Source organism: Carcharhinus amblyrhynchos, chromosome 27, assembly GCF_965287045.1.
Source record: "Carcharhinus amblyrhynchos chromosome 27, sCarAmb.v2.hapA, whole genome shotgun sequence".
NCBI lineage: Eukaryota > Metazoa > Chordata > Chondrichthyes > Carcharhiniformes > Carcharhinidae > Carcharhinus > Carcharhinus amblyrhynchos.
Genome location: NC_137350.1, coordinates 20602802 through 20619030, shown reverse-complemented (window position 1 = coordinate 20619030; position 16229 = coordinate 20602802). Strand labels below are relative to the sequence as shown.

Below are 16229 nucleotides of genomic sequence, written 5' to 3'. Positions count from 1 at the left end.
TATTTTTTAACCATATTTTACAGATCATTTTACATATGTTATAGCTTGTAACATCTTAGATATTCAATGAATTAAAGAGATCTTTATGGTTTTTGTAATGTTGATATTAACAATTCTATGTCATTAATAATATTGCATGTTCTTTATTATTGTATGCCAATTACATCAGTTTATACACCTTAATGGATAATTAGTGGTTTTAATCAACTTCGGTGGAATGCAACTTTAAGTAGCGCTGCCAACTTGATGGACTTAACCTTAATTATTTTTATGACTCCCTCGTAACTGACTGGCGTGGATTTATAGTCACTTTCTAATGGTACCGCAGTCCGAACTTTATTTCACAGCAGTAGATGGACACCAGCTTACCATTAGTTCTAGAAAGTTGTTAACTCCAGGCACAATGTCATCTGGAAATTAGTAATTGAAATCAGTGGTGTTCCTGTGGGTAGGTGGTTTTGTACTGTAATGGCACTGTTCATAAATTAGCATCATATGTGAAATGATGAAGATGAATTATCAAGGTAAAAATCAAGTTCATTCATATAGTAAATATGCTAACCTGTATCCATTCGTAAAAGTACTTTACCTTTTAATCCAGTACATTGTTCATTCATATTGCATGTATGTTGGAGTCTACTACTGTAAATTATGTGAAACAGATTATATGTGGGATTCTATTAGCTGTAGTTGGGATTTGAATGCAAAGACATGGTTGATATTAAGTTTTTCTTTCATTATAATGAGAGGTGACTTTAGAAATATAAATATTTCAAAGTAATGGATCGTAACATTAAGTGAATTGGTTTTGGCATGAGAATTCTTGAACATTTCTGTTGCGACTTAGTTATCGTGAGCTCTTCAGCAACATAAAATTTGTGCACCGGCCATTTTCTGACCCGTAAGCTGTCAGCCCAGAATGATTGAATATTTGAACTGTTGACATTTGTCCCTTTCCCCACCTTTTATCACTCAGAATCATCCAGTAACTGGTCACCACACAACTTCCTACCTACAACAGGAAGCGGAGTGGTAGAACTTCCTGTGCAATTTGTGTCAAATGCAGTTAGAAAAAGGAGTGAAATTTAAAGACAACTTTCAGTATTAGTAACTTTGTCTGTGCTACAAAATAAACAAAGTGCTGACTTTGCTGAGATGTTGCGCAACGCTTTTGAATTTTATTGACGTTTAAACCCACCGAGGTTGTTGCTCTGTCAGCTGCACCCTCAATTTTCTTAGTGATTGTTATGTGTGACGCAACGGAAGAGTAGTTACTGTCGGGGAAGGCCAGTTGAGCCTATCCAAACATATCCATCCAGGCGACATATGCCACCCCTCCCCATTGCGGCACTTGGATACATCTTAAATGATCCCAAAACCTTACATCCTGTCTGGAAGATAATTACCATCTGATCACTCTTTGCGTACTGCGATTGCATTGCAATTGCTTATTTTCTGAATTTTGTTTGTTTTTACGATTATGAAAAATCTAGAAAGTTTCAGTGAGAAGCATTTTAATCTGCTGTGCTATCCATGCGACCAGTAAATAGATGATGAATTGTATAGATCTTTATTACATAATGTCACAGCTAAATATGACTTATAACAATACTTGTCTTTGTGCAGTATGTCTCATAGAGTGAGTGAATTTTGAAGTGCAGTCATCATTTTATGTAGACAGGATGTGGCACCCTTGTCGGCCAACTCATTGAAAGTAGTCATTTTGCACAACAAATAATTGCAATTGTTTTTGTTTTCTTAAGGCAGTACTGTCACTGGATTTTCTCACAACTTTTAATATCTCATACCCGTGTCGATGTAGTTTAAATGGACTTTCCAAAGGTGTTTGAGAAAGTGCTGCACAATGGAGTTTTGGCAAAATTAAAGCCCACAGGGTTAAAAGTTTAATTTTTATTTATTATTGTCACAAGTAGGCTCACCTTAACACTGCAATGAATTTACTGTGAAAATCCCCTAGTCACCGCACTCCGGGTACACTGAGGGAGAATTTAGTATGGCCAGTCCACCTAACCAGCAAGGCTTGCGGACTGTGGGAGGAAACTGGAGCACCCGGAGGAAACCCAAGCAGATGTATGGAGAACATGTGGACTTCGCACAAGCTGGGAATCGAGCCCAGGTCCCTAGTGCTGTGAGACAGCGGTGCTAACCACTGTGCCACTGTGACAGGATCAAGATTGACGAAGCAATGGAAAGTTGAGTGAATGGTTGTTTTTCAGACTGGACTGTCACTCTCCATGGCCAGTATCAGGGCCACTGCATTTTCTGATATATATCAATGGCCTAGACTTGGGTATACATGTTATAATTTCAAAGTTTGCAGATGATAGGAAACTTGGAAATTTGGTAAACAATAAGTAGGATAATACCAGATTACAGGAGGACTCAAACTGATGAATGGGCAGAAAATATTTAACATGGAAAAGTGATTCATCTTGAGAGAAGAATGAGTGGCAACAAGAATTATAGAACCATAGAATCACAACAGTGCAGAACAAGGCCATTTGGCTGATCGAGCCTGCACTGACAACCATCCCATCCAGCCCTATCCTGTAACCTCATGTATTTAGCCTGCCAACCTCCCTGACACTACCACAATTTACCATGGGCAGTCAACCCAACCTGTTCACCTTTGGAGTGTGGGAGGAAACCAGATCACACCCAGTTCACAACACCTTGTAGTTTCTTGAGGCCTTGGTTGGAGCAGGAGCTATGGGGTGGCATAATGGCACAGTAGTTAGCATTGCTGCCTTATCCTACCAGGGACCAGGTTCAATTCCTGGCTTGGGTCACTGTCTGTGTAGAGTTTGCACATTCTCCCCATGTCTGTGTGGGTTTCCTCTGGGTGTTCCACTTCCCTCCCATACTCCAAAGATGTGTGGGTTAGGCTGATTGGCCATGCCAAATTCTCCCATCAGTGTACCCACACACAGACACCTGAGTGTGGCAACTAGGCAATTTTCACAGTAACTTCATTGCAGTGTTAATTAATCCTACTAATGGCTAAACTTTAAAATTTTTTTAAGCTGTGATACATCTGATAAGGATGCTTTCCATGATGCATCTGTAAAAATTTAACGCAATTGGCAAGAGAATTCCTGGCAGCCCAATGAACTATTTTCTTGAACACAGTGAGTTGCTGTAAATCAGTGCTGGAAGCAGATTCAACAGTAACATGTGAAGGAGAGTTGGCTGAGCACTTCGAGCAAAAAATTACCATGGGGCCAAAGCTCGACCAAAGAGCTGACACAGGCACGATGGGCTGAATGTCCTCCTGTGTTACATTCTGATATTATGACCTTTTGGTATTTGATGGACGACAAACATGAAAAAACAAATAAGCAGAAGAACAAACGCACCTTTCAATAAATTGGCATTGATTTGCATATTCTCTGGTGTTTAAAAAGCAGCTTTGAAAATATTAACATGATCTTTGCTTGTTCAACATATCCATCAGTCAGAAACCAAATGACCAATCTTGTACTTTGTATGTGTCATTTAACCATGGTGGGCAATGCTTGTTAAGCTAGTGGGGGGGCAGCAGTGCAATGGTATTGTCACTGAGCTAGTGATCCAGAGTTAATGCTCTGGGGACGTAGGTTGGATTCACACCACGGCAGATGGTGAAATTTGAATTCCATAAAAACCTGGAATTAAATGTCTAATGGTGACCATGAAACCTTTGTCATAAAAAACCCATCGGGTTCAGTAATGACCTTTAGGGGAGGAAATCTGTTGTCCTTACCTGGTCTGGCCTTTTTGTGACTCCAGATCCATAGCAATGTCTTTAGAGCTGGGCACTAAGTGTTTGCCCAGTCAGCAATACCCACATCCCATGAATGAATAAAAAAAAATCAGTGCCTGGTTGGTGAAGCTCTTTCAATTCATTAATTGGTTCCTCCAGAGGACCACTGTGTCTTATTTAGTGCTTAGGAAACTGGCAAACAATCAAATTCGAACCAAAGAGATAAAAACTATCTCCCTAGGTATAGCCTATTATCGCTCTTGTTTCATGACATGAATGACCTATCATTAAGGCCTATGATCTATCGTAGAGTGACTGTAGCACAACCACTGATTCTCACAACCCACTGTGAGGATCATGGTTTTGCCTAAACTATTGTGTTGTCTTGCGATTATCAAAAATATAACAAAAAAAGCCTGCATTTATATAGCACCTTTCATGTAAGGTGGTTCCTTCCCAGGAATGTAATTAGACAAAGATTGACTCTGAACCATAGAAGGAAGAAGTGAGAAAGGTGATTCAAAGATTGATCAAAGAGATCTTAAGGAGGATCTTAGAGGAAAACAGAAAACAGAGCGGAGAGGTTGATGGGAATAGGCAATTGTCTAACCAGAGGGAACTGATATCCTGAACCCTTGATAAGGTGAACCCCTGAGCGGGTCCAGTATTCTATCATCCCAGATGGGACTCATATACATTACTGCAGGGTTGTGGTTTAACCTCTGTTTTGAGAAATAAGATATTGTTCCTTTGCAGTTAGCTTCTTGAGTCATGATCCCTCCACTCACATTGTCTGTACCTTTAAGACTTGATTACCTGTAAATACCTGCAGTCCAACCATTACTTTGTAAATTGAGTTTGTGTCTTTATATGCCGTGTTGTGAACAGAATTCCCACTCACCTGACAAAGGAGCAGCGCTCCGAAAGCTAGTGGCTTTTGCTACCAAATAAACCTGTTGGATTTTAACCTGGTGTTGTGGGACTTCTTACTGTTCTTGAGTTAGAGGAACACAGAGGGCTTGAAGAGGTGGAGAGAGTTGAGGTCTTGAAGGGAATTGGGATGTTGGTGGATTGGGATTCATTGGCAACCAGTGGGCAGAGGGTGAGCAGTACTTGGTTTGGGAGTTAGGTACAAGCAGCAGAGCTCTGACTGGTCTGCGGTTCATTTTTTTTAAATGTATTCATTCACGGGATGTGGATTCTGGCTTGGCCAGAGTTTATGGACCATCCCAAAACCTTTCAGAAGCTGGTGGTGAAGGGAGGAAGATGGGAGACTGGCCAGGAGAGCATTGGGTACGTCCAGTCTGGAGGTAACTAGAGTATGAGTTTCAGCAGTCAATGAGCTGAGGCACGGGCAGGGGCAGTCGATGTGAAGTCAAGTATCTTAATGCTAGATTGAATAGGTGGTGAGAAACTCAACTTTGGGTAAAGTAGGACCCTGGGGATGCCGACAGTCTGGCACAGTCTGAGACAGTGACTTGGAAAGAGGATGGAATTAGCGGCAAAGGAACATTGTGGTTGGGGAATCGAAGCCAGTGATGCTGATCTTCTGGTTCTGGACAGAATTAAAAAGGGAACATTGTCAGCATCTAATTTGGAATCCTGTTGCAGAGCACAAAACGGGCACAAAGGTTTGCTTGATGTTACGACAGGAAGATCCAACTGAGTTCTAAGCAGCGATCATGCCTGCTGATGTTTCCACAAGAGAGTTCTGTTCTGATTTATCCTTTAGTCTACAGCTTCGTCAAAGAAATTGCAGTGTTTACGTGGGCAGCTCCGGTGTCTGAGCACTTAGAAAATCAGTGAAAAAACTCAAAGCAGTGTCAGAACAACTGTCGATCACGCACATACCATCAGGGTAGACTGTGAGTGAAGAGCCTGAAGTCTGATATTTTCCAGTGATACCTCACTAACCCACCATCTTCTGCAAATTGTCCTGTGATGGATGACTAGCCATATACATAATTTATGAATACCAAAAGGCATATTAAGCATTCCATAGATTTTCATTGTGCTTGCTTGTTACTATTTCGAACAAGAGCTGGAGGGCTTTCCCCAAAGTCCTGGCTAATAGTTACCTCTGAACTGACATCACCAAAATCAAACATGCTGGTCCTCATTTCTTTACTATGGTTATGGGATCCTGTTGTGCTCAAACTGACTGCCATACTACATAGTACTATATGCTACATATACTATGTAGTATATACTATACTACATAGTATATGTAGTACTATGTTTGTAATATAGCACTACATAGAGTATATGTAAGTACTATATTACAAAAATATTTCAGAAGAATTCATCAAAGATCCTTAGACAGCATCTTCCAAACCCATGACCACTTCCATCCAGAAGGACAAAGGCAGTAGATAAATGGAAACACCACCAGATTCCCCTCCAAGCCACTCACCATCCTGACTTGGAAGTATATTGCTGTTCCTTTGTAATCGCTGGTTCAAAATCCTGGAGTTCCCTCTCTAAAGGCATTGTGGGTCAACCCACAGCACGTAGATTGCAGCATTTCAAGAAGGCAGCTCACCACCACCTTCTCAAGGGCAACTAGGGATGGGCAATAAGTGCTGGCCAGCCAGCGACACCCATGTCCCATTAATGAATGTTTTAAAAAATTGGCTGTAAAACACTTTGGGACATTCGGAGGTAGCGAAAGGTGCCAATTAATTGCAACTTTTCTCTCCACCAATTTTTGAAAAATAAATTAGTTTGCTTTCTGTCACAATATAGGGCGAGATTGTCCAGCCTCCCAGTTGTGTGTTTCCTGCCAGGGACAGGTGGCGCATTGTTTGCTAGCGGTGGGATTCTCTGGTTCTGCCACTACCAATGGGAATTCCCATTGATGTCACCCAGTGCTGGTGGGAAACCCATGGGCAGAGGTGCGCTGCCGGCGGGACTGGAGAATCTGAACGGCTTAAATGGCCGGAGAAGTCAGTCCATAAGCCGGAATTTTATGCCCACCCACCGCGGGAATCGGAGTGGACAAGGGCTGGACGATGGGAAGGTCTGTTGATCTCGGGCGAGATTTTACAGTTTTGGGACAAGTGAGGTCATAAAATCCTGCCAGTAATCTGTAGGGAAGGGGCAGAACTGCAATGCATGCATTAGTGAGAGAGGTGAAGAATAAATCATTCGTAGTCAGGAGGTAGGTCTCCAAATTCAATAAGGTTACTGACAGCAGCACAGATATTAACGTACGTATGTTCAGTGTGTGCTATTACATTCCTCTCTCATCTCTTTTAATGGAGGCCTTAACCTACTTAAAGTGAACAGGTAAATAAGTGCATTAAAGTAGCTGACAGGACAATATGGTTTGCTACAATTTTGAAGAATCTTAATCATAGAATCCCCACTGTGCAAAAGGAGGCCATTTGGCCCATCAAATCTGCATTGACTACAATCCCATCATATTTACCCTGCTAATCCCCCTGACAGTCAGGGGCAATTTAGCGTGGCCAAATCAACCTAACCTGCCCATTTCTGGGAGTGTGGGAGGAAACTGGGGCATCCGGAGGAAACCCACGCTGATGTGGGGAGAACGTGCAGGTTCCACACAGACAGTGACCCAAGCTAGAAATTGAACCCGGGTCCCTAGCGCTGAGAGGCAGCAGTGCTAACCACTGTGCCGCAGAATTTTGAACTATAATTTTTAGAATACCCAGGTGAATATAGAGAAAATGATATATGTCCATTTGCTGTAAACTGGATGGAGTTTTGAATTAAAGTGGAATTCTGTACTTCCAAGTTATAGGTAGCAGCATATTTACACAATTCAAATAGGACTGAGATCAATCGATGGCCACTATTGTCTTAATGACTCTATAATTTTGTGTTACCCAGATCCAATGGATATTATTCCTGGGAAAATGCTTCACTGACTAAGAAAACTCTCGTGCAGACATTTTTATCACTGACTGTGATGTCAGAATGGTTAAGTTGTGTAAAGTGTATAAATGGGCAACAGTACTGAAGAGATTTCGATTATGAAAGATGATTGTTCCTCCTTGTCCGGCACAGTGGCACAGTGGTTAGCACTGCTGCCTCATGGCAACGGGGTCCTGGGTTCGATTCTCAGTATAGATGATTGTCTGTGTGGAGTTTGCATGTCCTCTCTGTGTCTGTGTGGGTTTCCTTTGGGTGCTCCGGTTTCCTCCCACACTCAAAGATGTGCAGGTTAGGTTGATTGGACATGGTAAATTGCTCCTCAGTGTCTCAGGATATGTGCGTTAGCGGGATTAATGGATCAATACATCAGGTTATGGGGATAGGGTCTGAATAGGATGCTCTGTTGATTAGTTGGTGCTGGGCCAAATGGCTTCCTTTTGCCCTGTAGGGATTCAATGATTCTAATTGCCGCAACAAAATGGAAGTAATGATGCTGAGTCCAGACAGTGGATAGCTATTGAATTGGCAAACCGTCCATCTAAAAGGGTCTTATCCATGTCAATTGCAGCACTTAGTGAGGTGCTAGCCCTTGAGTTGTGTTTTCAAAAAAAAAAACAGGCACATGACTCAAATAGAACTTGTCCTGTTTAGGCTGTTCACAAAAATACACTGATGTTGGAGGTCCAAAAGGAATTGGCCTTCTGTCTCATTTTTCATCCGAAGAACAAAGCGAGTGAATATTACGATGGCGGCTGAAAGTATGTTGTCGAAATTGGCAGCAAAGCATTAATGTGATTGTTGTCTTGATCGGCAGAATCAGTGGCTGGGTTCTGGATAAGATTGGTGTTACTAAAATGGCATCACAGAATTCGAATTGAGTGCTATTGGCGTGGCTGTTGCATTTCCTAATTTATTTAAATCAGTATGGCTAAAGCAGCATGGTTGTGTGTCTGGTTCAACACATAACATTTGGCCACTTTGCTTTCCTTTCAGTCATTATCAAATGAGTTTTGATGATCTGTGTTTTAAACCTGGTTTCCCTGTAATTCAAGCCATAACCAGCTGATTTCCCTCCCCTGGCATTGCTGGAGGGACACTGGTCTTGGCAGCAGAGTAATATTTGGATGAAAGCTGTTTAATGCAGCCTTGTAAGGTCAGTGTCCAGACACTTCCTTGCCTGAGTGTGTGCAATGTATACTGTTCTTGTAATTCAAGTGATATGCTCATGGCAAAAGTGTGATATATCAGTGCATAATATTTCAGTGTGGAGGGGTGGCAGAGTGGCTTGGGGTTTAGCACTGCTGCCTCACAGCGCCAGGGACCGAGGTTCAATTCCCGGCTTGGGTGACTGTCTGTGCAGAGTCTGCACGTTCTCCACGTGTCTGCGTGGGTTTCCTCCGGGTGCTCCGGTTTCCTCCGAAAGACATGCAGGTTAGGTGCACTGGCCATGCTAAATTCTCCCTCGGTGTACTCAGAAACCTGCCAGAGTGTGCCGACTATGAGATTTTGACAGTAACTTCATTGCAGTGTTAATGTAAGCCTACTTGTGACACTGATGAATAAACTGACACTTTGCGGAGGTTGGATGAGCTGAGAATGCTTTAGTCATGTCCTGATGCGGTAGGGAAGCTTGCTAGATAATGCCAGAGATGAGGAGGAATTTCTTCAGCCAGAGACTAGTGAATCTGCAGAACTCTTTGCTGCAGAAGGCTGTGGAGGCCAGGTCATTGAGTGTGTTTAAGACAGAGATAAATAGGTTCTTGATGAATACGGGGATCAGGGGATATGGGGAAAAGGCAGGAGAATGGGGATGAGAAAAATATCAGCTATGATTGAATGGCAAAGCAGACTTGATGGCCAAGTGACCTAATTCTGCCTATGTCTTATGGTCTTATAGTCTGAAGAGTCAGCTACGTTGTGTAGAATCGTAGTAGACCAGACTGGCTGATAGCGGCAGCTTGAGTTGCTGAACTTACATTGGCGAACTTACCTGGTGCTATCAGACTTCTTGAATTCAATTTCACAAAATTTGAAATAACAGCCTCCAGATCATATCATGACTACTTCTGTACCAAATGATTAAAGTTAATTACTCTCAAGCTACGCGTCAGCATTCTGATCCCCATTTGCCAATGAGTGGATTGTCAAAATCAATTAAATGTCAAAGCCTTCGATCAATTCAAATAATTTTAATTGTTGGCAAAATAACTTGCATTTCTTTGTAATTTTTCTTATTTTGTGTATATTGTTACATCTATACGCCCTTATATATTTTTAAATGGTTAACATTACAGCGCTTGGAGAGGTTGTTTCTCTTCCCGCGCTCAGTGGTGCTCAAGGCAGATTTCCATCTGACCCCGTAGTGAGGGTTTTTCCTGGAACAGGTCGCGGGATGCTCATAGCTTTCGGGACGCCAATCTACAACAAGTGTGGCTGACCAGAATTCTGTCCTGCTCTTACCGCTGCCATTGGCGTGTTTGGAAGGACTTTGCAGGTTGATAGCCGACCTGGTTCTTCAGATTACCAACACAGCTTCTTTGGACATCAGGTCCTGGGGTGGGATTCGACCCCGGAGTTTCTGGTTCAGTGCCAGGGATGCTACCCATCGCGCCCCGTGAGGAAGTGAGAGGGGTAATAATTGCATACTGTTTTCTAATGACGGGGACACCTGACTGTGCAATAGACAATGTAAATATTCTACTGGTAAAATGGCCCCCTATCCTTTTAATCATAGAATCACTATAGTGCAGGAGGCCATTCAGCCCATCAAATCTGTACCGACAACAATCCCACCCAGGCCCTATTCCCACAACCCTATATATTTACCTTGCTAATCCCCTGACACTAGGGTCAATTTAGCATGGCCAATCCATCTAATCTGCACATCTTTGGACTGTGGGAGGAAAAGTAAAGTAAAGTTGATTTATTAGTCACAAGTAAGGCTTACATTAACACTGCAATGAAGTTACTGTGAAATTCTCCGAGTCGCCATATTCCTGTGCCTGTTTGGGTCAATGCACCTAACCAGTCTTTCAGACTGTGGGAGGAAACTGGAGGACTTGGAGGAAACCCACGCTGATAAGGGGTGAATGTGCAAACTCCACACAGACAGTTACCCGAGGCCGGAATTGAACCCAGGTCCCTGGCACTGTGAGGCAGCAGTGCTAATCACTGTGCCACCATGTTGCCCCGCAAATAGTTAAACAAAAAGAAGTCTTAGGTCATGCGTGTATTTTGTGATCAGTCAAATTGGGATACAGTTGCCTTAATGTTGTGTGGCATCTGAAACTAAGCGGTAACAATATCAGCGCAATGCCGGACTGATTTAAACATTCGTGACAGGACTGGACATCTCGGGGGGTTGCTTGGAATGGCAAATGGTGATTGGTTGTGGCAGGCCTCTGCGTTGCCTTGTGAACGGGTTAAAAATCTTCGGAAAATGAGAAAAGGACAGACTCAGCAATTTCATCCGTGGGCTACTTTGCCATTTTAAATTTAAGGATCCCTCCAACTTGTCTAGGGACTCAAATGATGGAAAATGCATAGGCTGAGATGTTTGTGTCATTGGTGATATGCCCACCTGTATACAATATGAGGTATTGTACCCCCTACTTCACCTAGCAATCAATTCTGAAAATTGTCACAGTGGCCTGGAGCAGGGAGGGGGCCAATGGAGTGGCTCCTCAAGAAACAACAAGATAAGAAAGGTTTTTCTTCTTAAAATATTGTTCCTAGTTCATCAGTCATAGAGGTATTAATGTTTCTCGTACTGGACATAGTTTCCCAGCCAAACATGCAAGTGCTTGAACAGTCAGAGCTATTTGACGATGGGAAAACCACAACCTCAGTTATACCTCAATCAGCAAAGATCAGAAGACTTATTTTACAACAACTGTATAATACTGATATCCCATCCTCTGAACGAGTGGTTATCTTAGATCAACTTCTCTAAACCAGCTGACTAACTCTACTTATTTTGAACCATTTCTCTAAGAACTGGTGCCACAGTGGTTAGCGCTGCTGCCTCCCCGCGACAGGGACCTGCGTTCAATTGCAGCCTTGGGTGACTGTCTGTGTGGAGTTTGCATGTTCTCCCTGTGTCTGTATGGGTTTCTTCCAGGTGCTCTAGTTTCCTCTCACACTCCAAAGATCTGTAGGTTAGGTGGATTGGACATGATAAATTGCCCCTAAGTGTCTCAGGTTACATGGGTTAGAGGGATCGGCTTGTAAATATGTGAGGTTATGGGATAGGGCCTGAGTAGAATGCTCTGTTGGTGAGTCGATGCGGACCCGATGGACCGAATGGCCTCCTTCTGCCCTGTAATAACTCTGTGAATTTGCATGTTCTCCCCGTGTCTGCATGGGTTTTCTCTGGGTGCTCTGGTTTCCAAAAGACATATTGGTTAGGTGAATTGGCGATGCTAAGTTGCCCCAAGATGTGTAGATTAAGGGGATTAGTGGAATAAATACATGGGGTTATGGGGATAAGGTTCGGAGGGAGGGGTGGACTTGGGTAAGATGCTCTGTTGGAGAGTTGGTGCAGACGCAGTGGGCCGAATAGCCTCCTTTTGCACCATAGTGTAATGAAACAAATATAGAAGACTCCCTTCAGCCCCATCCAGTACATAAATGGGGCAATATCTGGAATAGAATTGGTATTTACAGCATAAATATGTATTTGTGAGGTCCTTCCGAAATACGCAGAAATTTGGAGGAACTCTTCCCATTGGTGGAAAGCTGGCGAACCAGATGGCCCAGATTTAAGGTGAGTGGCATTCTAGCCAATAGCGACATGAGGAAATGTATTTGTAATGCAGCAGGTGGGTCGGATGTGGAATGCAATGCCTGAGAGTGTGGTGGGGGCAGGTTCAATTGTGGCTTTCCGAATAATTTTCAGAAGAAAAAATATTTGCGGGGCAATGGGGCAATGAGGAAAGCGTGATTGTGGAGGGGGGAGGCAGTGTGGTGGCACGAGGTGAATCGCTTCTGCAGAGAGCGTGTGTGGGCACAATGGGCCGAATGGCCTCCTTCTGTACTGTAACTGTCCTATGGCCAGAATTTGCTAATCTCGCCCGCCTCTCTCCCACTGCCAGCGGCAACAGAAAAAATGGCCCTCAGCCAAATCACTGCAGCGGGACTGGAGAATCCCAGCCGCAGTGCGGATCGGACAATTTCAGCCATTGATTCTACAGATAGCAAATCTATAGTCACAGTGTGCTAGCAATGGAAAGCATGGCTGTTATTGTCTCTTTCTTTAATTAGTAGGTGCAAAGAAATTCTAACTCATTCTTAAAATATTCTTCAAGACCGTTACTATAAGATTAAGTTTACCAAACTGAAATGAAAGTTGAATCATAGAATCCCCGCAGTGCAGGAGGAGGCCAGTGCAGACTCAATGGGCTGAATGGCCTCCTTCTGCATTGTAGGGATTCTATGGTAAGTTCAACAGCTATGACATATGTCACACTTCAAAAAACCTTGGATTTTAGATACACTTTGACTTGTGATCTGTTGAAAATTCAAATTTCCAATCTTGCCATGAAAGCAATTCTGTCTCAGTTTAAGTTAGTACAATTTGAGTTTGCAGTAACCATTTTGTTTCAGAATTTAGGCAGCATGACCAGGTTTGTGGTGACGTTTGACTGAAGCTACTTTTAAATCAGTCACAGCTCGAATTAACTGGTGATTCAAGATTCTCTGCAGCACGGAATTCCAACTCTGCTATGTTATTTATATTCCTTAATGAAAATGATTGCGTAATTCAGTTTTGAGCGCAGAAAATAACTTCAGTTAATCAGGAGTATATTCTATTTTTAATTCTGCACTCTTTAAACTCAAGAACATTTATAACTAGAAGCCAAAAATAAAATAACAAATGTTCTGTCTCTTTTTCCCCTCACGATTCTTAAATCACTAGCTTGCATGTGCTGTGCCTATCGTAGTTCTAGCTAATGCCAGTAGATTGCCTTGGGTGTTGATTGTAGGTAGCCCATGACCTGGGGTTTGGTTTTTAATCATGGAGTCATACAGTGCAGAAGAGGCCCTTCAGCCCATCGAGGCTGCACCGACACATTATAAGCACCTGAACTCCCACCTAATCCCATCTGCCAGCATTTAGCCCGTAGCCCTGAATGTTATGATGCGCCATGCGCTCATCCAAATGCTAAAGGATGTGAAGCGAGCCGCCTCTACCACCCTCCCAGGCAGCGCATTCCAGACTGTCACCACCCCCTGGGTAAAAATGTTTTTCCTCACATCCCCTCTAAACCTCCTGCCCCTCACCTTGAGCCTATGTCCCTTCCTGACTGACCCTTCAACTAAGGGGAATAGCTGCTTCTTATCCACTCTGTCCACGTCTCTCATAATCTTGTACATCTCAATCAGGTCACCCCTCATTCCAGCCATTCACAGTGACCCAAGTGTAAAATGGCATTGTTCAATTGTTTTAGATTGTCAAAGTTACAAGAGCAATGAATCATAGAATCCTACAGTGCAGAAAGAGGCCCTTCGGCCCACCACGTCTGCACTGAACACAATCCCACCCAGGCCCTACCCCCCATCCCTACATATTATACCCACTAATCCCCCTAACCTACGCATCCCTGGACACTAAGGGGCAATTTCTTAGCATGGCCAATCAACCTAACCCGCACATCTTTGGACAGTGGGAGGAAACCAGAGTACCCGGAGGAAACCCACACAGACACGAGGAGGATGTGCAAACTCCACATAGACAGTGACCCGAGCCAGGAATCGAACCCAGGACCCTGGAGCTGTGAAGCAGCAGTGCTAACCACTGTGCTACCGTGCCACCCAGTGAGTGTAGAGTTTTCAGGCCAGATCCTTCAGCATCTTTTTTTTATTAATTCATGGGACTTGGGCATCTCTGCCTGGCCAGCATTTATTGCCCATCCCTAGTCACCCTTGAACTGAGTTCCTTGCAGGGCTGTTTGAGAGGGCAGTTGAGTGTCAACCACATTGCTGTGGCTCTGGACCTACAAGTAGGCCAGACTGGGTAAGGACGGCAGATTTCCTTCCCTGAACGATATTAGTGAACCTGATGGGTTTTTCCGACAATTGGCAATGGTTTTCACAGTCATCAATCGATTCTTAGTTCCTGATTTTCTTTGTTGATTCCACCATCCGCCGAGGTGGGATTCGAACCCAGGTCCCCAGAACATTAGCTGAATTTCTCGACTAATAGTGTAGCGATAATAACACTGGGCCATCGCCTCCCCAAGAAATGCCTTGAACAGAAATTTATATCACTGTTGTAGGGTTTTCAACAAAATTCCAATGGAAGTCTAGAAAAAATTCTCAATAGTTTTGCTTCTGTGTATCACTTATTCGAAGCAAAAATATTACATTGATCCTGAAAGATACGGAAGCCCTCTGATGCAATGTTTATAAAACTGTTTGTAACCGCTTTACAAAAGTTTTCGAGAAAAAAACAAACTCAGTCTTCCTCCCAACAAATTGGTTCTTTATATTTTAATTCTTGCTGTGGCCCTACAGAAACTATTTGCTTATAGATCCTGGAGTTTCAGTTTCACAGGGGCAAGGTCAAAATACAATGTCCTTGATGCGCCACATGTACACGCACAAATCTACATCACCCTTATCGGTCCAAACTTTGAGAATGCTACAGAGTGCAAGCCCCATGGTCGGAAGATGAGTGGGTGGCCTCACTGAATCATAGAATCCCTACAGAAGAGGCCATTTGGCCCATCAAGTCTGCACCAACTATCCGATAGAGTATCATACCTAGACCCTCTCCCCACATCCCCAAAGCCTCACACATTTAGCACAGCTAATCTCATCTGACCCACACGTCTTGGTATAGAGGATTGGTATAGAGGAATTTGGGGTAAATGTGGGCAATTGTGACTAGCATAATGGTAAAAACTGGGAGGCATGGACAAGTTTCCATGTTGTAAACCTCCATGACTCTTGGGACATTAAAGGGCAACTTAGCATAGCCAATCCATCTAATCTGCACATCTTTGGGGTGTGAGAGGAAAACCATGCAGAGTCAGAGAGAACGTTCAAACTCTATACAGTCACTTGAGGCCAGAATCGAACCTGGGTCCTTGGACCTGTGACCCAGCAGTGCTAACCACTGTGCCACCAAGCCACCTGTAATATCACAGAATTATAGAAGGAGGCCATTTGGCCCATCAAGACTGCACCGACAATTATTCTACCCAGACCCAATATGCGCATCCCCAGGTATTGACCCGCTAATCCCCCTGACAATAAGGGGCAATTTATCATGGCCATTCCACCTAACCTGCACATCTTTGGATTGTGGGATGAAACCGGAGCACCCGGAGGAAACACATGTAGACACAGGGAGAACGTTCAGACTCCACATAGACAGTGGCCCGAGGCCTATGTAGAAAATGTTGTCAACAAGAGATTATTTGAACCAGTTGATTGGTTAGTTCCATGGTAGTTGACTCTTGTGACATGGGAGCAATTGGATGTTTAATCAGTGTGGAACCTGGTTATTTAAGAAATAATTGAAGCGTGATATATATCTTTAAAGTCTGACATTCATTCTGGA

General features: G+C 43.3%; 1 protein-coding gene across 1 annotated transcript in view; it reads left to right on the top strand.

The window, feature by feature from the left end:
* LOC145359265 (neurabin-2-like) overlaps positions 1 to 16229 on the top strand; it is a 236776-nt gene that overhangs the window by 10126 nt on the left and 210421 nt on the right. The gene's annotated exons all lie outside the window — the stretch shown is intronic.